The sequence below is a fragment of the Triticum aestivum genome, chromosome 5D, assembly GCF_018294505.1.
Source record: "Triticum aestivum cultivar Chinese Spring chromosome 5D, IWGSC CS RefSeq v2.1, whole genome shotgun sequence".
NCBI lineage: Eukaryota > Viridiplantae > Streptophyta > Magnoliopsida > Poales > Poaceae > Triticum > Triticum aestivum.
This window is the reverse complement of record NC_057808.1, coordinates 66,157,742-66,165,973: the sequence shown is the minus strand read 5'-3', so window position 1 is coordinate 66,165,973 and position 8,232 is coordinate 66,157,742. Positions and strand designations below refer to the sequence as shown.

General features: G+C 50.8%; 1 pseudogene; it reads right to left on the bottom strand.

The window, feature by feature from the left end:
* Window positions 1-3,377: 3,377 nt before the first annotated feature.
* On the bottom strand, window positions 3,378-7,887 carry LOC123120268 (serine/threonine-protein phosphatase 7 long form homolog; annotated as a pseudogene).
* Window positions 7,888-8,232: the final 345 nt, after the last annotated feature.

Genomic DNA, 8,232 nt, shown 5'->3' with positions numbered 1-8,232 from the left:
TCACCGCGCAAGCCAGATTCTTTTTTTCCTTTTGGGTCACGCGCATGGGGTGGGATCTGGTAATTACCTCACTGTAGTTAACCATTTAATTTGCTCGGCACATCTCATCCAATCCATCGATGCGGGCCGACTCCAGAGTCCATGCATGCGCACCCAAAGGTCATTGCTTGCGCGCCAATCCAATAATTCCATTAACTTCATTCACAATGATAAATCATACTGAATAAATTTATTTAAAATTCATCCATTTCATTTCACTTTATAAACTGATGCACAATTAGAAACTATATTTATTTTACAATAACATATAGAATTCATAGAAAAGCGCACACACACAAAAGAAAAATATTGGAATCGCGGAGCATGAAGGTGACACTAAAGTAATTTTATAGCATAAGAGCAAATCTAGCAGATGTGGCATATCGTTCAGATCGCCACAAAAACAGTCCATGTAGCGTCCAAGACTAAAAACGGGTCTAGCGGACTCGCCATACCGACCTCGGCCTCCATAATCTTTGGAGGCTGCTCCAAATAGTGGGTCGTAGTCTCCAAACTGTGGATGCTGCTCGGAAGATGAACACCGAGAAGGACCGTCGGCTTTGCGACTGCGCACCCGCCGACAATGCGACTCCGGCGATGGCGCATGGCCGGTGTGGGATGAGGTCACCTTAGCCTGCGAGATTGACGCAACCAATTCCGCATTCCGCACCAGCAATTCCTACCATCAACTCAACTAGCTTTATTTTAGGTTTAGATTTAGATTTAGCTTTCTATATGTACTAAGTCACAGTGTGACTCGGTTTTCGTCTCTACCGATCAAGGAAATCATGTTTATTTTAGTTATATGAATCAGTTGATGAATTTTTGCCTGTTGCGCGTGGATGGGTATAGGGAATGTGGGAAGAAAGAGTTGTAGCCAATGACTGACGGATCTCACATACAGGGAAATTTTGGAGGTTGTATTTTGCTGATTCTGAGTTTGCAAGCTGCCTCGACAACCCTCCAAAAAATTGAGCACCCTCCATAAGTGTGTTGGAGGCCGCAGATATGGTGACTCTCGTAGAGGTTCTCTGGGATGCATCCATCGGCAGTTATAGGGTCCTTGAGTTGGGGGTGTTATAATCTTTTACATGCGAAAATTAGACATGAAAATGGTAAAAAAAAAATGCTAACAGGATATTCGGCTGATCTGATGGTAGCTTTTCGATCGGACGGTTCTCAGGCTAATGTAATGGTTGTGACTTGCCGCTAACTTCTCTAATTGATCATTAATTAATTATTAAATCTAGCTAAGCTTGTATACACGAGACGAGTAGGTACTACTACAGATATCTGTAGGGTCCCCTAAAAAAAAGATATCTGTAGGGTGAAAAATATCGCTGCATTATTTACAACCCAGGAGTTTACCTGTGTCATGCATTAGTGGCGTGATTAGTCCCCACGTCAAAAAGCGGGAGGAGTAGGCCCCGCAGAATCAGTCTCCAGCTTGCATGCAGCACGCCAGGTTGACGATGGGCGGGGGACACAACAGAATCAGGTGGGCCCGGGTGTCGGTTCGCCAATGCCAGCCGTACCCCGCCCTGGTCACGTAACCGTCAAATCTACTCTCTTGGCGCGGCGCGCGACCCATGGAGGATGGCAATTGGCAAGCATGCACCTGGCCACTGCTGCGTTCCATCTCGCCTCCCGCCACGCCTGCGCTTACATTTTACCACAAGAACGACGGAACTCTTTTTTTTTTTTTTTTTGCGGTGCAGAAACGACGGAACTTTCTACAGAGGCATGCACCGATCTATATGGCCACCCATTGCCGGCTAAATTTCGTGTTTTGACCCTTTTCTTAAGAAATTCAGGATCTGACCCCGGTTGCAAAAAAATTGGGGATTTAACCCTTTTATTACCGTCAGAGGCTTTGGCGGTAGGGTTATACAGCCTACCGCCACGGTTCATGGCGGTAGGGTGCGACGGAGGGGGACGGCGGCCGTTTGACTACGCTGACGTGGATAAGTACCTACCGCCGACGACAATTTCATGTTGGTCCAATGCATGGCGCGTCGATTGCATGCCCTTCGTGAACCCACGGTGATGCTCAAGTTGGATATCACGAAAGCATTCGACACGGTTCAATGGCCTTTTCTTCTCGAGGTGCTGCGGGCAATGGGCTTTGGTGCGAGGTGGATTGAGTGGGTGTGTGGACTTTTGGCCACCTCTTCGACACAGATCATGGTAAACGGACACCCCGGCAGGCCAATCTTCAATGCCAGGGGCATGCGATAGGGCGCGCCCCTCTCGCCAATGCTCTTCATCTTAGCTATGGAGCCGCTGCACAAGATGTTCCAGATGGCCGCATCTCGTGCCATCCTGTCTTCGCTGGCCAGGCTTGGGCTGCAGCAGCGACTCTCGTTGTTTGCTGACGATGTGATGCTCTTTGTCAAACCGAAAGACGCTGACCTGCGGGCAAGTGCTATGATCCTTCACAGCTTTGGAGAGGCTTCGGGCCTTATGGTGAACCTCTCCAAAAGCATGGCATTGCCCATTCGATGCACTACAACTGACATGGAACGAGTGGAGCAAATCCTGGGATGCCCGACGGGTGTATATCCTTGCAAATACCTCGGCCTACCGCTTACAATTCAGAAACAAACGTCGGCTCAGCTGATGGGGCTCGTGGATTGTCTTGCACGCAAACTGCCAACTTGGAGGGCCACCTCCATGCCGAAGAGTGGCCGCCTTCTGTTGATCAAATCGGTCCTCTGTGCAACTCCGATCCACGCAATGATGGCGCTTGACATTCCTCAGAAGGTGCTCAAAGCCATGAGAAGAATTTGCAGGGGCTTCCTCTGGTGCGCCCGCGCGAGCGCCAATGGTGGGCAGTGCAGAGTTGCCTGGGAGGCCGTTTGCGCACCCAAGTGGGCGGGCGGCTTGGGCCTTCCCAACCTCCGGTGGCTGAACATAGCTATTCAGGCCCGATGGCTCTGGCTCCAGCACACAGATCAGTCCCGACCATGGGCGGAATTCCAAATTACAGTTCTTGTGGAATCGCGGCAACTCTTCAGGGCAGCCACAAAAACTATGCTAGGCGATGGCAAGTGCGCCCGCTTCTGGGAAGATCGGTGGCTCGGCGGCTTTACGGTCCAAGACCTTGCCCCATCCATATATGCAATTGTCGCTCCCAGTGCGCGGGGTTCTCGGACGGTCCATCAGGCGGTTTCAACAGGAGACTGGGCTTTAGACATCGGCCCCGACCTCTCCAGCGAGCAGTTGAATGAATACATGAGCCTTTGGGACCGGGTAAGTAACATGGCGCTCAGACCGGCAGAACCGGACCGCATGACCTAGAGTTGGGAGGCCAATGGGGACTACTCCACTAAATCTGCTTACGAGGCCCGGTTTGTGGGGCGGGAGGTAGAGCCGACGGCAGAATTCACGTGGAAATCAAAGGCCCCGCTCCGTTGCCGTTTCTTTCTCTGGCTGGCGATGCACAACAGGTGCTGGACCTCGGACAGACTCGCGAGGCGAGGCTTGGACCACCAAGAGGCGTGCCCCTTCTGTGACCAGCACGAAGAGACCATCGATCATCTCCTTTTGGGTTGTGTCTTCGTGAGGGATGTTTGGCATGTCATTTGTGGAGCTCTCGGTAGGCCACAGTGGACGCCGAGCCCGGAATCGAGGCTGCGGGACTGGGGCGCCGTCACAGCTACTCTTGGGCCAGCGACGAAGGACACACGCACATTGCTGTTGTTAGTGTTGTGGGAAATTTGGAAGCACCGAAACGCGATCGTCTTCGATGGCGCATCCCTCTCTTCGAAGACGCTCGTGAGTAGAATTGACACCGAGGGACGCGCATGGAAGCAAGCCGGCATCTTCAAAGGCAGCGTAGAACCTCTTCTGGAAGGTTTAGTTAGGTGGGCTGAGGGGAGAAGTTAGGCTTTGGTAGTACACGGCTAAGCCGGCGGGGTTGGTCCGCATGTAACATTGCAACATGTGAACGCCAACGTGGACAGGCTCTTGTCCCCACCCTCTTCCTTTAATATATAGTACGCACACTCGTGCGTATTCGAGAAAAAAAAAGTACCTACCGCCAGGGGGCCTGGCGGTAGGCTGTCTAACCCTACCGCCAGAGCCCCTGGCGGTAGGGTGTGGCAGGGTTTTGCCATACAACCCTTCTGTAACGAAATGTGCAGTGGACCTCGCGGTAGGTTCACCCTATCGCCAAGGGGTCTGGCGGTAGGCTGTGTGACCCTACCGCCAGAGATCCTGGCGGTAGGGTCCTGTGTTTTCCAGTGTAAAGTTTCTGAAACGAAAAGTGCAAGGGCCCTGGCGGTAGGTGCGCCCTACCGCCATGGGGGCTGGCGGTAGGGTGTCTGACCCTACCGCCAGGGTACTTGGCGGTAGGATCCTGTGTTTTGTTGTTTCTAGTTCATTTGGTTGCTTGTTTTCGAATTCAATATGACAGCAATATCACAACAAGTTTTACAAATATGACAGCAATATCACAACAAGTTTTACAAATATGACAGCAATATCACAGATTTTAAACAATTAAACTTGGGCATCACATAGATCCACATTAGATAACTTGTGCATATAACATTTCAAACGAACTTCAACGGAGTTCCACGTAGTAGCAAACACATAGATCCACAAATAGCAAACACATAGTTCCACGTAGTTTCATAACCACTAGACAAGTTCAACCAAACGAAGTTCAACCAAACTAAAAGAGCCAAGTATCGAAGAGCATAATCAGTTGCTCCTTCCCCTCTTGGAGGTACGGTCCTTGTTACTCTTTGAACGAGTCTCTACGGTCTTCTTCTTGGGCCGGCGAGGAACCGGTTTCTGGAAAGGGTCCGGACTCAGCAAATCCTTCTTCTTCGGATTCCTCTTCTTCGGCAGCTGAGATGCTTGAGATGTTTGAGTTGGTGGAGGTCCATAATCTTCATCGTACTCCTCCTCCCCGTTGCTCTCATCCTCCTCCTCCTCCTCTTCTTCATGTGTGGCCTCCTCCTCCTCATCCTCTTCCTCCTCCTCCTCCTCCCCAACCAACCTAGACGACGAGGGAGCATGGCTCGATGAGCCGATGAGACCCTGTGTGGCTACAGGCTGATAAGCTTCAACTGACCCAGCTCCAGCACACCCAAGCAGGCCTACCAGCTTGCGACAACGCTGCACGAACTTCTGCACTCACAATGAAACAAGGTCATAATAAGTATCAGATCGACTGATTGCAAGTGAACAAGATGCATCTGTTCCGAGGGGGCTGAAATTGTACCTTCATCGTCCCCCTCACTCTGTTCTCCGATTGTACGCTTCCGGGAAGATCACCTAGTGCATCTGAGGCTTCAAAGATGCATCTGTTCAACTCACCGGACTGCAACGGCATAAGTCAGTCACGATGACAAATAAAATATTTTAAATACAACCGTCGGTTCAAACTTACCACTCTGTTGATGAGGGGTGCAAACTCCCTAAATCCACTGTGCATGTCTCTAATGCCGGTCTGGTGTGCCTGTTCATCGGGGTCATCCCTCTCCAGCTCGGCAATGTCTTCCGCCGTCCACCGAGGCCTGAGACGAAGACGGTGCTTCTGGCCATCATCGTACCACCTCATGTGTCGGCCCAGGTAAGCATCCCAGTCAGTCACTTTCCTCTCCCCATCTTTATGGAACCTCCGTCGGTTCCACTCCGTCACATGAGTTTTATGCTCCTCTCCCTAGTCTGTGATCGACTGATTCTTCTGCCGGCTCATCCTGCAAGGCATAAGCAACAAGAATCATCATAAGCGCAATAAGATCATCATAAGCAACAAGAAACATGATAATCGTAATGAAATCATGGGCACGGAGAACAAAGCGCTCACAGGTGGAGCGCGTGGCCGCCGGTATCGGTGGGCTGGCCCGGTGGGGTATGCTGATAAATCCCAAACTGCGTGGCCACGCGGTGTGGCAAGTGCCACTCGACGGCGTACACACAGATCATGGGCACGATGCACCGCCAGAGACCACGGTCCGCATCGCACATCACTTTCAAATCAAAGTCCCACTCTTGGTCTTGTCGATACGGCCACCAGTTTACCTATTACATATACCTTGGTAAGTTCGCACTCTCGGTCAAAAGTGGAATCAAAGAGAAAGGTGTTGAGCGAGTTCATATACCTGCGTATGCGTCAAAGCGTCCAACTCGTTGGTGTAGGTCTTGTACGAAGTCTTGTTTAGGCCCGTGTAGAGTTTGACAACGTCCCACTCGTAAGCTACGGTGGGGTTTCGAGTCTCGTCGCCGTCTTCGCTGTAGTCTTCCCATGGGCGTCTTCGCAACTTCTCCGGACGCCCCACCGGCAGCCGCTCCCACATCCAAATGGAGAAGGCCCAGACAAAGCCACCCATATTGGACTTGTCTCCCGTCCTCTGCGTTGCGTCGTCAAGCTGCAAAACATCAAATGAGGATCAGATATAAGAAAATGTCATGGACACACTTTCGTAGGGAGGTAGGCAATTAGACACTCTCTTACCGAACGGTATAGGTAGGCGAGAGATGCGGTCCCCCAACTGTACCCTGCATCCCAGTCCGCTAGGAAGAACAGATACGCCCAGTTGGCAGAGTTCCCGGAGCTGTCTGGAAACACGACCTCCGAGAGAATATACCACAGATAGGCCCTCGCGTACAACTCCACAGTCGCCTCATCTGCGCCTTGGGGGCATGTCTTCCGGTGCTCCGAGAGCCAGGGCAACGGCACACCGGATGTACGGTTACTCTTGGCACCGGGGCAGTCGCCGATGAGGGTGGTGACCCTCTCCTGCCAGTTGGTCCTCTCCACTCGACCGGTGAGTGCATGACCCTCGATCGGCATGGCAGTAATCATCCCCCAGTCCTCTAGGGTCACCGTCATCTCCCCGCATGGCAGATGGAAAGAATGGGTCTCCGGTCGCCACCGGTCAATCAGAGCTGTGAGAGCCGCGTGGACAAGCGTCGGCGGCTGACGCTTGAACTGCAACACAAAACCCAACAGACGGGCTCTCTTGAAGAACGGCGCGTAGCGCTCGTCGTAGTCCATATGCCCATGAACCCCGTGACCCCTCATGCGCAGTGGCTGGAGCATCTGTCAAAAAGTGAACGCCAAAAGTTAGGAAATCATTTTCATCAATCCGAAAACTTTGATCAAAATTTCATTCATATAACTTACCTCTCCGTTCTCTATGAAACGGGCACGATGACCCTTGTCGAATGCCCAGTCCAGCATGGAGTACCGTGGGCCGATGTTGTCCGCAAGAGGTGGCCGCCTTAATAAAATTTCATAAACAAAAGCACCATAAGCATAAAGCATACATAAACAAAAAATGAACTCAAATCATATCAACATGCATCATATCAAAATAAAATTTTAAGCATATTTCTCCAACAACATCTACTACACATGATGGATCAAATCATATCAACATGCATCATATCAAAAAAAAATCCTCCAACATACATCATATCATCATATTTTTAAATAATTTTTTCCAAACAACATCTTCATATCATCATATCAACATGCATCATCAAACTAGGGTTCATCTTCACACTAGATCATATCATCATATCAACATGCATCATCAAACTAGGGTTCATCCTCATATAACCATTACATCATAATTTTTTTTAAACAAATTATGAACTAGGGTTCATCTTCACACTAACATATGAACTATTGGTTAGAGTTCATATCCAATACCACTAGTTACTAAAGAACTCATAACTACAACTACAATCAATCTTAGGTGAAAAAAAATCCAATCCAAGTTCAAAAACATGAGGGATTTCAAGCAAATAATGCGTCGAATCGGAAGCAAGTTTGCAAAAACTAATTGGAGGGATCGGAGGAGCTTACGTTTCTCTCTTTGGGGCCATCTCGATCCGCCAAAACGGTGAAGAAACGGTGAAGATCGGAGGGGGAGAGTGGAGGAGATGAGAGAGGGGCGCGACTTGGCGGAGAAAATGGATGAACTGCCGACTTGGGGGGGGGGGGGGAGGGGTGGGGAGAAGGGAAGGGGCGCGGGGGTCTCGGGCGAAACAACTGCCCGGACCCTACCGCCAGGGGCTCCGGCGGTAGGTTTACACAGCCTACCGCCAGGGCCCCTGGCGGTAGGGTGCGACGGAGGGGGGACGGCGCCGTCTCCGCACGCTGACGTGGATTAGTTTCCTACCGCCAGGGTCCCTGGCGGTAGGCTATGTAACCCTACCGCCAGAGGCCCT